The following is a 14,735-nucleotide window of genomic DNA, read 5'->3' as shown; positions in this document are numbered from 1 at the left end:
TACTCTACAAAAGATCGCTACAGGAGCCCTCATTTGTTAATAAAGCTGTCAATCATGATGTCACATCCCCTCTTTTCAACATCAATAACGAAAATCTGACATCTCCAAGAATTGCAAGGGAAGACTAAGCCATCATGACAGAAGGTATGTTTGAGATAAATTCGTTTGACGTATATTGTAGTGTTCTAGTTTTACCCATGTCTGTCTGTGGTCATTCATCAGAGGGCGCTCTGAAAGTTTGGCTCCACTTTAGGGAGTTATTGTGTTTTCCAGTATTTTTTTCGTCTTTGGTTGCACATTATGTGGCATGAAATCATACCTTTTTGTGTCTGATGCTTGCTTTTGTTCCAAAAACATTAACTAAGTTGGGTTATTGTAAGTTGAGATAAGATTTGCTAGTCCAAGCATGCACAGCAAGTCTCTAGCTGTTGGTGTGCCAAGATTCAAACTCTATTCTGCATGATTTTATTTTCACACAAACAACTCTTAATTTGATGATTTACTCAATTACTCTTTGAAACTAAAATTAAAATTGTTCTCACTTTGTAAAACTTGTAAGTTATAAAACTATGATTGATGCGAACAATAAAAATCTCACTTCTGGATTGTAACAGCTGAATGTATTAGTTTTGTAATGAACTACATAATTCATCTTTCGACACTGACTAAAATTCAGCTGAGGAAGCAGAGCTGTAACCTGATTGAAACATTTTGAAACTCTCCGCCTGGTCAGAGCTGCCCGTCCTTATTTCGTGTCCTGCAGGAAGGAAGGAGCGGCTGGTGATGGGATTGGAGGGGACTTCATCACGGTGCTTACACCTATCACATCCCGTCACATCATTAAATGAAAAATGAATGGGTGCACTTAGAAAACTGGTGAGGCGTTCTTTGACCTCTATGTTTCCTGCCCTGACTGTTCATGTGACTGTGAGTGTTTGGTGGAAAGACAATGTGTGTGCACCTGTGTGTGTGTGTGTGTGTGTGTGTGTGTGTGTGTGTAGGTGGCTTTATGTCAGTACTGCAGTAGAAGTGAGCAGTATGGATCTGTATTAAGCTGGAAAAAAGGAGAAGAAGATCATTAACTGGTGGGCCGGCTGCCATCCCTGCATTACCAGCTCTTCAATCTCAAGGTGTTGTCACAAGCCAAGGTTAAAGGTTCTCTGGTGTCCCCTCCAAGTGTGTGAATGATGGGACCCCCCCCTTCCCCCCAACCAGGCTTAGATTAGCACTGGCTTGGTGGAGGGCATAGAGCTGATATGCTGCAGCTTTCTCATCTCACGCCAGGGTGAAAGGTAAGGCTTTGAGTAAGATTTAAGATGATGAATTCAGCAGTCTGCGAGGATAAGGTTTGGCTGGTTTATGAGCTTCATGTTTTACACTTCAGGAGTGTGGTAAGAACCTGCATCTCTATGTGAGTGTGTCCAGATCTGCAGCCTCTCTTCCTTTTCACTCCACTATCACGACAAGCCCCCCGGATGCCTCTGATCTCTGTTTTGGTCCAATCATCAAAAACCTGAAGTATTTAGGTCAGACTTTAGCCGTCTAAAGGGAGAGACACAAGGAGAGGAAAATAAAAGTGAGAGAAAGAGAAAGTACACATTCCATTATTGTGCTCTTTTCCTGGAGTGTCTTAAGGCTCAAACGCCGCCAGAAGCAGCCGGCAGAGCAGCCAAAAAGAAGGCTGGTTGTTAAGCTAAGATCTCTATGTGGTGTGTTGTGTAATGTGTGTTTTATGTGTTGTGAGTAGGGGGGTCTTTTGTATGTATCCTTGTGTGGCTGGTTCCTTTGTGTTAAGATGTAAGCTTAGTGTTAATCTCCTTGTAGTTGAGTATCAGGCTTCTGCTAAGACATTGATTGGACCAGCTTCTTAATTGATACCACTGGAGGACCGCCCGCCAGGGGGATCTGGTTTCGATGTGTGTATATGTGCTTTTTGGTGTGTTAGAAGTTTGAAGTGAATCCCCCAGTGATTGGGATGAAACAGAGCGCTCACTTATCCTTATCGAATCCCAATCTCTTGTTGTCAAGCTGTGTCCCAAAGGGAAACACGCGCACGCCAGTGAGGAAGATGGGGTCTTAGCTGACATCATTAGGGGGCTTCGGATGGCACTCCAGGCCACGCCAATCAGAGCGGCAACACAACATGACAACTTGCCCAAAGAGAAAGTGCAACTGCTTTCATTTGGTCCTTCATACAGACACACAAATGCACGCACACACATTGTGCCGCTCACATGTGCGCTCGTGTTGACACAGTCTTACACGCACTCACACTCACACATGCTTCTTGCTCTGGTACTCAAGTCCTGAGACTCCAATTATAAAAAAGAATAATTAATTTGCAGCTTTTCTCCATATTCATGAGCTCAGCAATATAGAGTGAATTCCACACATTGTTGAACGTATGTTCCCGGATGAATTATAGATGTTATTTGAAATTGTTCAGTGTTCGTAAATGTCATCATTAATCTGAACAAGGAACAACAGCACCAGTTCGTCTCCGAAGAAGAGACTGGAAACATGTTTCTGCCTCTGCAGAGTTTGCGCATGCAAAGAAAAAGATAAGGATCCCGATCTGTTCTATAGCTTGTTTTATTCCTGTGTGTATTTGTGAGTCTGAGCAAGAGAAAGAGAGAGAGAGGCAGAAGGAAAGAGGAGAGAGGGAGAGGAGGTTTGGGAAGGAGAGCGAGTCCTTATGTGCATTGGAGGCAGCCAGAAGCCAGTGTGTATCTAAAGGCGTTCAGAGCAGAGATGATCAGAGGGTGTGAGCCCAACACATTCATCAGGGCTCTCTGCAGGGACAGCAGTTGAGGCGCACCATGGAGACGAATAAAAATGCTGCGGACCTAAAAGAAATGAAATAATTTATTCCAGGAGTGGAGAGTGGAGGGGATTTGGAGACAAGTATGTGTGGAAGAAGGGGAAGGGCAGAGGAATGGATTAAGGCTACGTTCAGTGTCTGTGTGAGATAGAGGCTAGCACTGTGGCCCTGAACTTTTTCCCATTCCACACACCACTGCTGAAAGGAAATTCAATTGCCACTTTCCTTCACTTTCTGCCCACTGTGTGAGAGCTGGAGGAAAAAAAGGGAGAGAGAGATAGACTCAGAGGCTGAATGCAAAGTAAATGCACACATATGGCGTAGAATGCAGGGTGAGGGAATTTAAAGAAAGTTGAAATGGCATCTCTGGCTCTTTCAAAAACTTGGCAGCACCCTATGGCCCCTTCACTATTCGGTACTGAACTCCCTCCACGCTCTCTGTCTCCATATCGACTCGTCTTATGTCAAATCCTCATGTCTCTACTGCTAATACCGAGGAGTCAATTTAGGATCAGAGTCATCCAAATAGCCTTAAGCCCAGTTTTATTTTCAAACAGAAATAACATTTTGTGAGTTCACAAACATCTATTTAATGGAGCATCATGTTGAAATTTCAGTTTATTCCCTGAGGCTGGAGGGCTCTTTGTTAAACGACATCCGTCTCAGACAGAAGAAGTTGTAATCGGTAGTGAAAAGACACAACAAAACCGGACATTTAAAATAAAAATGTCTATCTCTGAACAAGAGGATGGGATATATTTCAACCAGTTTAGGGGAGTAGCCATCATACGCAGCAGCAGCAGCAGCAGCAGCAGCGGTGAAAGCCAACTGTGTGACTTTAAACCGTCATTTGGCCTGTGGGAACATGCCAAATTCAATTTCAGGGAGAGTATACAGCCGGTCTGACACCACTCCTCTGAGACACCTGAAGCCTCCTCACAACCTCTCTCTCCTCTTGCTACGGTCTTTTTGTGTTTCCCTGGGACCTGACAAAGGCACGGCACACAGAAAAGGGGTAAAGAGTGAGACAGGTTATTGAGGTTTTTAGCAGGATGAATATTTGCTCACATTGTAAGAGGGGTGAATATAAATAAACCAAGTATGCTGTAAATATCAATTTAACAGTAAAATTAGCATTTCTGTGTTTTACATTCACATTCACCACGTGGGACGCTGACAGAACTGAAAATGTTTTGTCAGACTCCCGTTTCTCCTGCCTGCCTCTCCCAGATTTCACTTGTTGTCAAATCTTTGGGAAACCAAGCCTTACCAAGCCAGAATAGTCACATTTTATGTCACTCAACTGTGACAATCAACTCATGTATGAACATGCACCTTTATCATTTGATCACTTTGTGACCAGTGAAAGACTTATAACACCTGCATAATCGTAGAGTTGACTGTTAGAGCTGTAGGCCATCTATTTTCATTTGTCTGGTGTGAATATTTCAACAGAATAATAAGTGAATGAAGGCCATTAAGCAACAAACATGCAAGTTACAGATGGTGGATTTTCTCCCAATAATGAAGTGTGGTGACATAAAAATAATTTATAACCTTTAATCAAGTAATAGAAGTGATACCACAATGTAAAATATTCAACTTTTATCCACAAAATGTCCTGACAGAAAAAGTAAAGTACAGAAATTAGTAGGGGTGAGCCCGACTAAGGATTTGCTTAGTTGAATCTAATTCATCAGATTTTGCCCATAGTCGGCGAATAGTCAAATGTTTGTTGTTTTTCCTTATTGACCCAAAGTCTGCATGATGGTGACCGCATGACAATATTACGCATAACCCTTTACAATTAAGAGACTCGTAGCTTAAAGTAAAAGGGACAACAGAATATTATAAGTATAAAACTTAGATTTTTTAAATCTATATTGCAAAAACAACGAGGTGATGAAGAGAAAACTCAAATAAAGCCACCATCCGTTTAACATGGAACAACGTGCCATTATAGAGAAAGGAATCAGGAGATATTTAAACAGTGTTAGCACGGCAGAGTAGGGCTAAACATTTGTATAATGTTCAAAATCAGACATGAACCAGCTAAAGGGTTTTTAAATCTCTTAACAGTACCTTTTAAAACAGTCTTTCATCACGTCTTTGTCCGCTTGAGTCTTTTCAGATTGTACGTGAGGAAAACCATCGTGTTTACGGGCAGAAGTGCACTCCTTGCTTTGTTGACTGTAAATCCTGTCTTTGAGAATATCCTCTCTGATGGTGTGGAGGTGGATGGGATGCTATGGATTGTTTTTGAGGCTTCGGACAGCTTTGGGTATTCCTGCTCGTTCTTTTGGCCCCGTACAGTTTTGGTGTGGTCCGGTAATCCTTGATCTCACAGCCCTCTTCATGAAGCTGCTCCTCATCTTCATCACTATTTTTAGGATCAACTGAAGTTTCATTTCCTGACATTTTGAGCTACCATGAACGTAGAAAGATTTAAAGGCCAGCTGAGGTACGTCTGCTACACAGGTCCCCGCTAAATGGTCCACCTTTAATTACCAGGGGAGATTTAATTACAACTTTAAGGAGATTTAACACTTCAAGAGCTGTTCTCAGAATTACATTAAATAAGTCTATATTTATATAAAAATAGGCTAAATGAGACACTATTTTTTACGGGAAACAGGAAAATAATGTAAAATTAGATATTGAGCACCCCCATGGTTTGAATGGAATGATCCACATTTCATATGCAAATATTCGACTATGAGATTGGCAGTCGACTAAGGCTCATTAGAACGAATCGTCGAATATTCAACAATTTGGGGTCACCCCTAGAAATTAGTATATATATATATTTTTTTAACTAAAACTGAATTTGGGGCAAAAGCCGTGACACTATACACAGCAGCAATCTGTTCAGCTGATCAACCTGGAGCTGATTTTAACCCCATGCTGCTGGCTAGTTCATCTGAAAAAAAAAAAAAAATGTATTCTAAAAATCCTTAACTAGTTAAAATCAAAACATATTGATACCCTAACTTACAGGCTGCCAATGGATGTCATTAAATCTCCAGTGAGGAGTTGGTTATGAAACATACCAAGATTAATTCTGATGCATCTTAATGACCTAAAAAAGGAACCAAAAAAAGAACATCAATATGAAGATTGATCATTTGTGTTTAGTTATTTATAATGCCTGAAAACACTGCCAGGGGCCAGGTGTCAGACAAAGTCATTAACAACATGCTGCCAACACAGCCTTTTTGTGCTTTTTCAACAGCAAAGGTTCAAACCGTGTGACCATTTTAAAGAAGCAGAATTTGATAGATGTTAAAAAACAATGCGTAAACATGCACAGGACACAATCATTAAACAGATTGGAAGCACTGCTTTGTTAACAGAAGGTACCAAAACCAACACAAAGGGAAAGTTACTCAGGCATGTTCAGGTACAACAACTTCACACACTTATACTAATTAACAATTAACAGCACCAATTAACTACTGTTATATTCAATTGTATTTGACATTATGTATTTAGATCAAATTCAAGAAAGTATTCTCATCAGCCTGATCACCAGTCGACATTTAACTGAAAAATTTCAATTCATTTCGATGTTAAAACGTTAGCCATCTTGTTTTGTTATAAATCACATCAAACAGAACATTAACACTGAAGGTCACTTTACACAAGGTGAACAAGACTCCTGCAGGAATATTTATGTTGACATTTCTGTCCTCATTTAGTCCTCCTTCCTCTCAGAGCTTTGCAATTGAAAACTTGAAGAACTTAAACTGGACTGGAGTATCCCTGTCATGAACCTTATCCTGGTTTTGATCATATTCCGGATTTGGTGGTTTATTCATATCCCTGTATACCTGATAAATACTAGTGATTACTGCATCTTAGTTTTGCATTTACCTGTAATGTTTATTTTTTCAAACAAAAATCATGCCAATTTTAAAATCCGAGAAAAATGACACTATGTGACTCATTGTGGGTTTAGCACTGTTAAATGTCAACAGTTTGTAGCAAATACTGAGTATCCACTTCCAGAAGTAAGTGACAGCAAATATTAAACATGTCTTCAACTCTTACTAGTGTCAGCCTGTCACTGTCACTACCACTGCGTAGGACAAGGGAGCAATGGGTGAAGACACGAATCCTTAAGTAATAGGTAGTTGGTTGCTGTCAGAAACTAGGGCGAGGCTTGTATATATCACATTATCCCATTTCCTTTCAGATTCCTAAGGTAACAAAGTCTGGTTTCACCAAATCACATTTGAACTAATAATCCCGGTTTCTGAAATCGGGACATGATGTTTACATGCACAAACACAAAAAATGTCACAACTTTTGACTCTGTTGCTTTTCTCACTACAACTTATGGTTTAAGTAACCTTATAGTGATTTGTGACTGCATTCACCCCTGTGATGTTGCCTGGATTGCAGTACTGGATTTTGCTGCACTTTTTCCTATCAGAGAAGGGTGGGGCTCAGAAGGCTGCTCTCACGTCCATGCTAACTGTCATTATTTACCGACTCATAAAACCAGCATGGGATTGTAAATAATGTTTTTGCCACAGTGTCAACAGACAACAGTGGAATGTGCCGAAACATACTTTATTAGATTAATTTGCTATGATTCATGTGAGCAGGCAGTCCCTGACATTGCTTTTGCTGTTGAGGATTGATATGTTATTGAGTTTTGAACAATTCAAATCCAGTATGGGAAGGTTTACTAAACTCAGTAGAGTCAGCAGCACAAACACAGGTAAGTAGTTCGTAAGCAGCAACCTCAGGTCTAAAAATATGAGTCCAATGCAGAAGTGCTAAAAATTGCAGTTCATCAAGGGTCCACTAACATACACATGAATGGGAAAAGGAAGATCTTTACAGCAGAAATAAACATGTTTACAGGCTGGTACAAAAGACAAGTGTGGTCTGGATAGCTCATTTCTCGATCGGACTGTGAGGGGGGTGAATTTTTTTCTAACGCTGCAATTTCGAAGATATTGAAATTACAAGCCTTCCAATGAGAGGCACAGCGGACTTGATTGACAGGCGGGAACACTGTAGCTGTTGGCTAGGAGGCTCAAAGCCCGCCTCTTTACGTCACACTCGCTCCACAGCAGCAACATGGCTGCCGCCGACGATTGGCCTCAAACAGCTCTTCAGAAACAGATGGGTGACGTCACGGATACTACGTCCATATTTTTTACAGTTTATGGTAGTACGCCATTGTTGTTATTATCCTCCCACTCACGCATGGTTATATGAAGCATGTGCAAATGAAGCTGGGACATCAGCATTTTTAAAGGATCCGTGTATTTCAAAAAATTCCACTCTTCCATCCATCCATTATCTTGACCGCTTATCCCGTTAGGGGTCACGGGGGGCTGGAGCCTATCCCAGCTGGCTTCGGGCGGAAGGCAGGGTACACCCTGGACAGGTCGCCAACCTATCACAGGGCAAAATTCCACTCTTTCAAAAGTTTATTTTTTAATTCACCCAGAACGCTGTTTCCATGTTAATGAACTCAACTCATGTATGACTTATGAAATCTGATTTATATTGACATTTTTTCCCAAGAACATATACAAAAGAGACCTTATAAAGAGAAAAATCTGGGTATTGAATTGTTGTCATGAGTCCCAAATTCCAAGTGAAGCATTGTGTTCCTGTGCATGTGTGCATATACACTGTATATGTGTATTTGTGTGTGAGTGTGTGTGTTAGAAAGAGAACCTTATTGTTTGTCTGTTAGCTCAGAGCTAAACAGATGCGTAAATAGAGATAGGAGAGCCAAGCCACATCAGATTAGACCAAACAACAAAAAAATCAAACTGTCTCTCTCACTCACACACACTCCCTCACAAACACACACACACATGCTCTCACAGACAAAAAGTACCACGAGGAAAACAAACAGATACCAGCAGAGCAATGTGCCTCAATCACACGTCCAACCTTTATTCTGCACAACAGGAAAACTCGCTCCTGTACTCTAACTACCATGTAAATGTATTCAGATATTGTGTGTGATACAAAAGCATACCGACACACACTGAGGAGAAAATACGGTGATGACGCATACCATCACATGCCTCATAAACCCTAATGTTACCATTCCAATATCTTCATAGGCCCCAGGCAAAACAGAGAGGCCGCTGTAAAGACAGGAATACAAGAAAGGGTGGGTGGGGGGGTGATGATGATGAGGTGATTGATGAATGCAAATGAAGATGAATGCACATGGCAAACACAGATAACAAGAGGAGTGTGAAGAGTACAGCACCTGCTTCACCTTTTCAACGTTGCACAAAATATGAATAGCTGATGTGTATCTGGCCCATTAATACAGCAGCAGCGGGGACAGTGAACGCACCACTGGAGCAGATATGGATCCCTTATCACAAATCGTACGGTCCAGAATTAGCGCCCACCGCCCTCTTTATACCATCTGGAGGCTAATCAGCGAGCCAGGACACACAGATCAGACTAATCGGCCAACATCTTAACCTTTATTGCCATATGGGCTGTGTCCTTAAACTGACCACAGATTAGTGTACCACTATCAGCAGTTTCAGTTCTTCATTGTTTATTGATGCATTTCATATCAAAACATGATGAGTGGGAACTAATAGGCTGAAACCAGTGTGTGTGTGTGTGTGTGTGTGTGTTCAATGAACGTGTGTGGCTTTTCGTGTTTGTGAGGTTGTCTTTAACCCTCCTGTTATGTTGCGGGTCAAATTGACCCTTTTTAAAGTCTATTTTAGGTATTATATGCCTTCCAAAACCAGCTAAATGCAGCATAAAAATCTGGGCAGCATGTGACAGAAGAGGTGTCGTGTTAATTTATCAACATCACCTCATAAAAAACAAAAAAACAAAATGTAAAATCAAATGAACAGAAATCAATGTCATGTAAAACTATTGTTTTAATATTTAGAGCTTTCCAATGTGCATTAAAAAAAGTTTTAGAATTAATTTTAATGAAAAACAATTGAGTTACACTCTTTGAAACATGATCTGTGAGAATTAAAGAACACCAATGGACTAAATCTTGATTTAAATGGTTAGTAATGGAGTTAAAAAAAATGTGTTTGGGGATTTTTTGGGGTTCTGACACTTTTGGATAATTGAATATGCTCCGGGTCAAATTGACACAGGAACATCGTTGCTGATCATGAGAAACGAATATAACAGGAGGGTTAAACAGATTGACAGGGGAAAAAATACTTACACACTTAGGGTTTGGAATTTGAGGATTTTCTTCTTTTTATATTATTGAATCATAAACTGAATATTTGGGGGTTTACAACTGATAGTCCATAAAACAAACAAGAGGCCCTTTTCTTTTTTCTATTTCTAAACTCAGTTGTCTGGAAAATGAATCAGTCAATAAATCAATGGTGCATGTAAATTGCTGCTCTAGTCTTAACATTTGCATTGGCTGATCTGATTGACATGTGGATTTTTATCCTCATTTTTTTGAAGTCATTCAGGTCTGATTCGGGCTCCCTCTTATATCCAAAGTTCTGATGTCAGCTAATCTTTATAAGTGGACCTGAGAAGAAGAGCTCTGATTAGCTCTGATTATGAGAGGACACCTCAGACCTATGTGTTACTTGCATGATGATTAAGCTGACTTTGGATCAGCTCTATAGAGAATAAAGTAAGGTGAAAAAATGTTGAGCAGCACTTCTGGCAGGTTGGAAGCAGAACTGAGGAGAAAACTTGGATGCGTTCCTCACAAAAGAGAAGCCTGACGTCGAACCTAACAGCACCTGGACTTCCCGGGCCTCCTTTTATTGTTGGAAGACAGCAAGAGACAAACGAGCACAAGAAATTGAGATGAACTACGAGAAACTGAGCAGCAACCTCTGATATGAAGCCAATGCTGATGTGCTAAAAAATGCAGTTCCTCAAGTGTCCACTTGATGCTTGATAGCAAAGCCCAGGAGAGCCCATTAACACCAAAATTTTCAGCCTTACAGAAGGAATTAACATGTTGTACAAACGGTTTGGATTTGAGGAGCCCATGTCTTTATTCATACACACTTTGCAGTGGGTTGATTTTTATAACTTACTTGTTTGTAAGATATTGAGGTTATAAGTTTTGCATAATCAGGCAGAAGTGGGGTGTGCTTGACTTGACCAACAGGCGGGAACATTGTAGCTGTCTGCTAAGAGGCTTCAGGCCCAACTCAGCTCCACCCCTTTGCCTCTTGCAAGGTCAATCTAAAGTTGAGTCAGCATTTCTAATACAGTGACCACCATCTTTGGCCTGCATAACTCCACTTAAGAAACCAATGGGTGACATCACCGAGACTACGTCTATGTTTCCTACGGTGTATGAATAAAAAGTCATAAAGATATAATAAAAATAATCAACAGTATGGTAGATAAAAGTGTTTTCTGTTGGTGGTTCATTGCAAGGTTTGTCAGTCTGTTTCATTGATCATGGATGGACATGTCACTGGCCATCCCATCCCATAAATCTCATATGCAACTAGTCAGGTCTAATATATTCGGCTAAAGAGACCAGATATTTACATACTTGAAGATTATAAGGTCAAACCTGATCCTCAGAGACATTTTTGAAATCCTTACAGGTTTGTTTCTGACATTTTGAGTCCAGAATGTCCTCTAGTAACAAAAAATGAAATTCTTCTATATTGTATTTTACAATGGAGGACTACATCTCACAGATGTATAACTCGAAAAACCAATTGGCATAGCTTTAATTTTGGGTGAATTGATCCTTTAAGAATAATAATAATAAAAAAACAAGTATTAAGGCTGACACACACACGCACACACACACACACACACACACACACACACACACACAAACACAGAAACACAAATACAGAGTGACCTGGCGGCACATCGGACATAATGATGACTGCGTTTGGGAGAGTATTGCAGGTTAGGTTCCACAGGACAGATCTTTCAAATGCTGATAAAGGGGACATCGCCTCAAGGCATTGATCCAAGTTTACACACACACACACACACACAAACACACACACACACACACACACACACATGAAAATACAAAACTTGTTTATGTCTTCTGCAGCATGTGTGTGCCTTGGAGTCACTCTCATATTGACGATTGTTCAATTAGATGGAACTGAAGTGTGCGTCCATCATTTACCAAACCTCTGCGGGGACGACACATTTCTATCAATATGAAGAGACCTTTGCCCCACTGCTCCTGAAGCTGCTGTTACATTAAAGCTGCTGTCTGTGTGTGTGTGTGAGTGTATGTGTGTGTGTACTTCTGCTGAAAAGGTTAAACCCCAATCATAAGATCATTTGGAGTAAACCGGTTCACAGTCTGCAGATGATCTGAGTGTAACAATAGCTTCATTGATTAGTGCTGATCCCAGATCACACACAGAGGAGCAGAAAAAGAAGAAGACAAGATGACAGCACATTTTACATTTTAGGTCATTTTACACATTCTGCATCCCCCAGAGAGTCACCTTATATGAAAGGGAAGTGTAAACAACATCAAATCCAGCAGCTCTTTTCCTCAACAGATGGTTATAAAAAGTTATTTCAACATAAATATTTCACTACAGCTCTGAAGGACTTCACAAACTCAGCTGCAGCTTTATGAAGCCTGCATGTTTAGCTCTCTGCAAGCTGTTTACACATGGTCACTGACATGCTACTGTGGTATAGATCTCTCGTCCACGTACGCGCACATGCACGCACTCTCTCTCTCTTTCACTCACACACACACACACACACACACACACACACACACACACACACACACACACACACACACTGTATATACGCTGCAGCTCTCCATGCATAGACGCACTGCCGGCAGGGTGACACTCACATGTGGATCCACAGACGCTGGTGTGGTGTGGCGCCTCCGTTTTGCTTGGAGAAGCAGAAAGAGGCGATAGGAGGGAGGCAGGAGGGGGAAAAAGGCAGGACGGCGAGGGAGGGAGCAAGAGTTGGATGGATGGATGGATGGATGGAAGGAAGGAAGGGAGGGAGGGAGGTGGAAATGCGGAGGGGCGCAAGGGAGAAAGAGGGAAGGAGGGGTGGATGGGGAGGCAATGAGAGGGCTGAGTGGTTCTAGTAAATATTTATATTGCAGCATGATACGCGCGAGAGTGAAAGAGAGAGAGGGGGAGAGAGGGAGAGAAAGGGGGGAGATATACAGCGTCCATCCCTTTATTAATTTTATTCCGGACCGCTAAGTTTAGCATTCAACACGTGTCGCCAGTGATGGAGAGGGAAGGAGAGAGGGAGGGAGGGAGGGAGGGAGGAGGAAACGACAGAGAGAGAGAGAGAGGGAGAGAGAGAGGTTGACGGTTGCTAGGTGACGGGGCGCATATACTGAATTTTAACAAAAGAACAGGGAAAGAGGGAGAGGGAGAGAGAGAGAGTGTGTGAGAGAGAGAGGAGAGGAGAGAGGGAGGGAGAGAGGTGAAGAGAGAGATCGGAGAAATTGAATACATGTAGAAGATATATATATTTAGAGATATATTTTTCCCCGCGTGCGTGTCCGTGTGTGTGTGTGGTGGCGGCGGCAGTGGCGGCGGTGTTTGTGGTGGATGAGGGGGGGAACACCCGCAAAACGGATACCTCAAAAAGGAAGGATGTGAAAAAGGATGGAGGGACGCAGGGAAAGAGGGGGGAAAGGCTGGTGAAAAACAGTAAGTACCTTTATTTGAATGATATTTGCAGTGCGGAGGCATTTCACCCAGCGCGCACACACAGAGTCTGTACTGCTTAGATGAATTGCGGCTCGGGCAGTGAGAGGGTGCTCCGCGTCATTGAGACAGGCATAAGGGGCTCGGGTGTCGGCATCTGGACGGCCGCTGGTGATGGAGAGATGGATGGCCGGGGACGGAGAGGTGGAAACGGCCGGCGCACGGGGGCTTTGACCCCTCTGTCATTGCTGCGCCTGAAAACTCACGAGCCTCTTCTTAGCTTCTTTATGCAGAGGTTCCTCGCAGCAGCCGGCATAGATAGTCCAAAACCAAACACACACTCATTTTACCGGCAGTCCAATTAGTCACATAGACTAAAGCTTTAGGCTGTGATTTTGTCTGCCAGGAATTTTCCATGCATTATTAATAAAGACAGAGTTTGGGTTCCGTTTAAGTCTTCAAACACCGGCGCTGGCTGCAGTTTCCTCTTCACTCTGCAGCGGATGTATTAATTGAGGTGGTCATATCTGTTGATGCTCATTTTCTCAGGCTGCGTGGTCACTGTTAGTGCGTGTGTGTGTGTGTGTGTGTATGTGCGTGTGTGTGTGTGTGCTTATGTAGCCACAGTTAAACCCGCAAGATTGCCGATCAGTTTTTCCCCTCTTGATCTATTTATATCCGATACGCTGAGTATTTGGGCGTATGGCGGCACACAGTTATCCCTCTGTTGCCACCGAGGAATCTTCCCCAACGGACTGACTTGCCTGAAACACTCTCAGACAGCTGGAACAGGCGGTGTGTTTTTTTTTCCTTTGCAGCTGTATGGGTGAGGGAGTGTGTGAGAGACTTCACTTTGTAGGTAGATTCCTACATTTGCATCCCCTTTGGGTGCTCAGATAACTTTTGTTTTCGCCTTGCAGTAGTTAGAGGAGAAGTGAATGCAGGAGCAAACACACACTGGCAGCATCACCAGCAGCCAAAAACACACAAACACAAAACAAGGCCTTGGACCATGAGGCCACCGAAGAAGAAGAAGAAGAAGAAGAAGAAGAAGAAGAAGAAGAAGAAGAAGAAGAAGAAGAAGCTGCTGCTATTGGCATGTTGAATGTAAAAGCACAGTGTTGCTTCTCTTACAGATTTGCTGCAGAGTGCAGGATCAAATATACTGGCCTGTATTGTGAGGCAATTCATCCAGATGGAAATTGGAATTAATGTGTTATTTGTTTTTCCATTTCTGTGGGCTGTGTGGGGCCTCTCCGCTGAGTTCTCAA

General features: G+C 42.0%; 2 protein-coding genes across 3 annotated transcripts in view; one reads left to right on the top strand and one right to left on the bottom strand.

The window, feature by feature from the left end:
• pitpnc1b (phosphatidylinositol transfer protein cytoplasmic 1b) overlaps nt 1–14,735 on the bottom strand; it is a 72,990-nt gene that overhangs the window by 25,926 nt on the left and 32,329 nt on the right. The window lies entirely within an intron of this gene.
• Nucleotides 13,231–14,735, top strand: part of LOC117822444 (glutamate receptor ionotropic, NMDA 2D) — a 55,958-nt gene continuing 54,453 nt past the window's right edge. Inside the window, 1 exon segment of the mRNA XM_034697163.1 lies at nt 13,231–13,467. The gene's annotated coding sequence lies outside the window, so the exon portion shown is untranslated.

Source organism: Notolabrus celidotus, chromosome 12 (genome assembly GCF_009762535.1).
Source record: "Notolabrus celidotus isolate fNotCel1 chromosome 12, fNotCel1.pri, whole genome shotgun sequence".
NCBI classification, from domain to species: Eukaryota; Metazoa; Chordata; class Actinopteri; order Labriformes; family Labridae; genus Notolabrus; species Notolabrus celidotus.
This window is presented reverse-complemented; position numbering and strand designations above follow the sequence as displayed.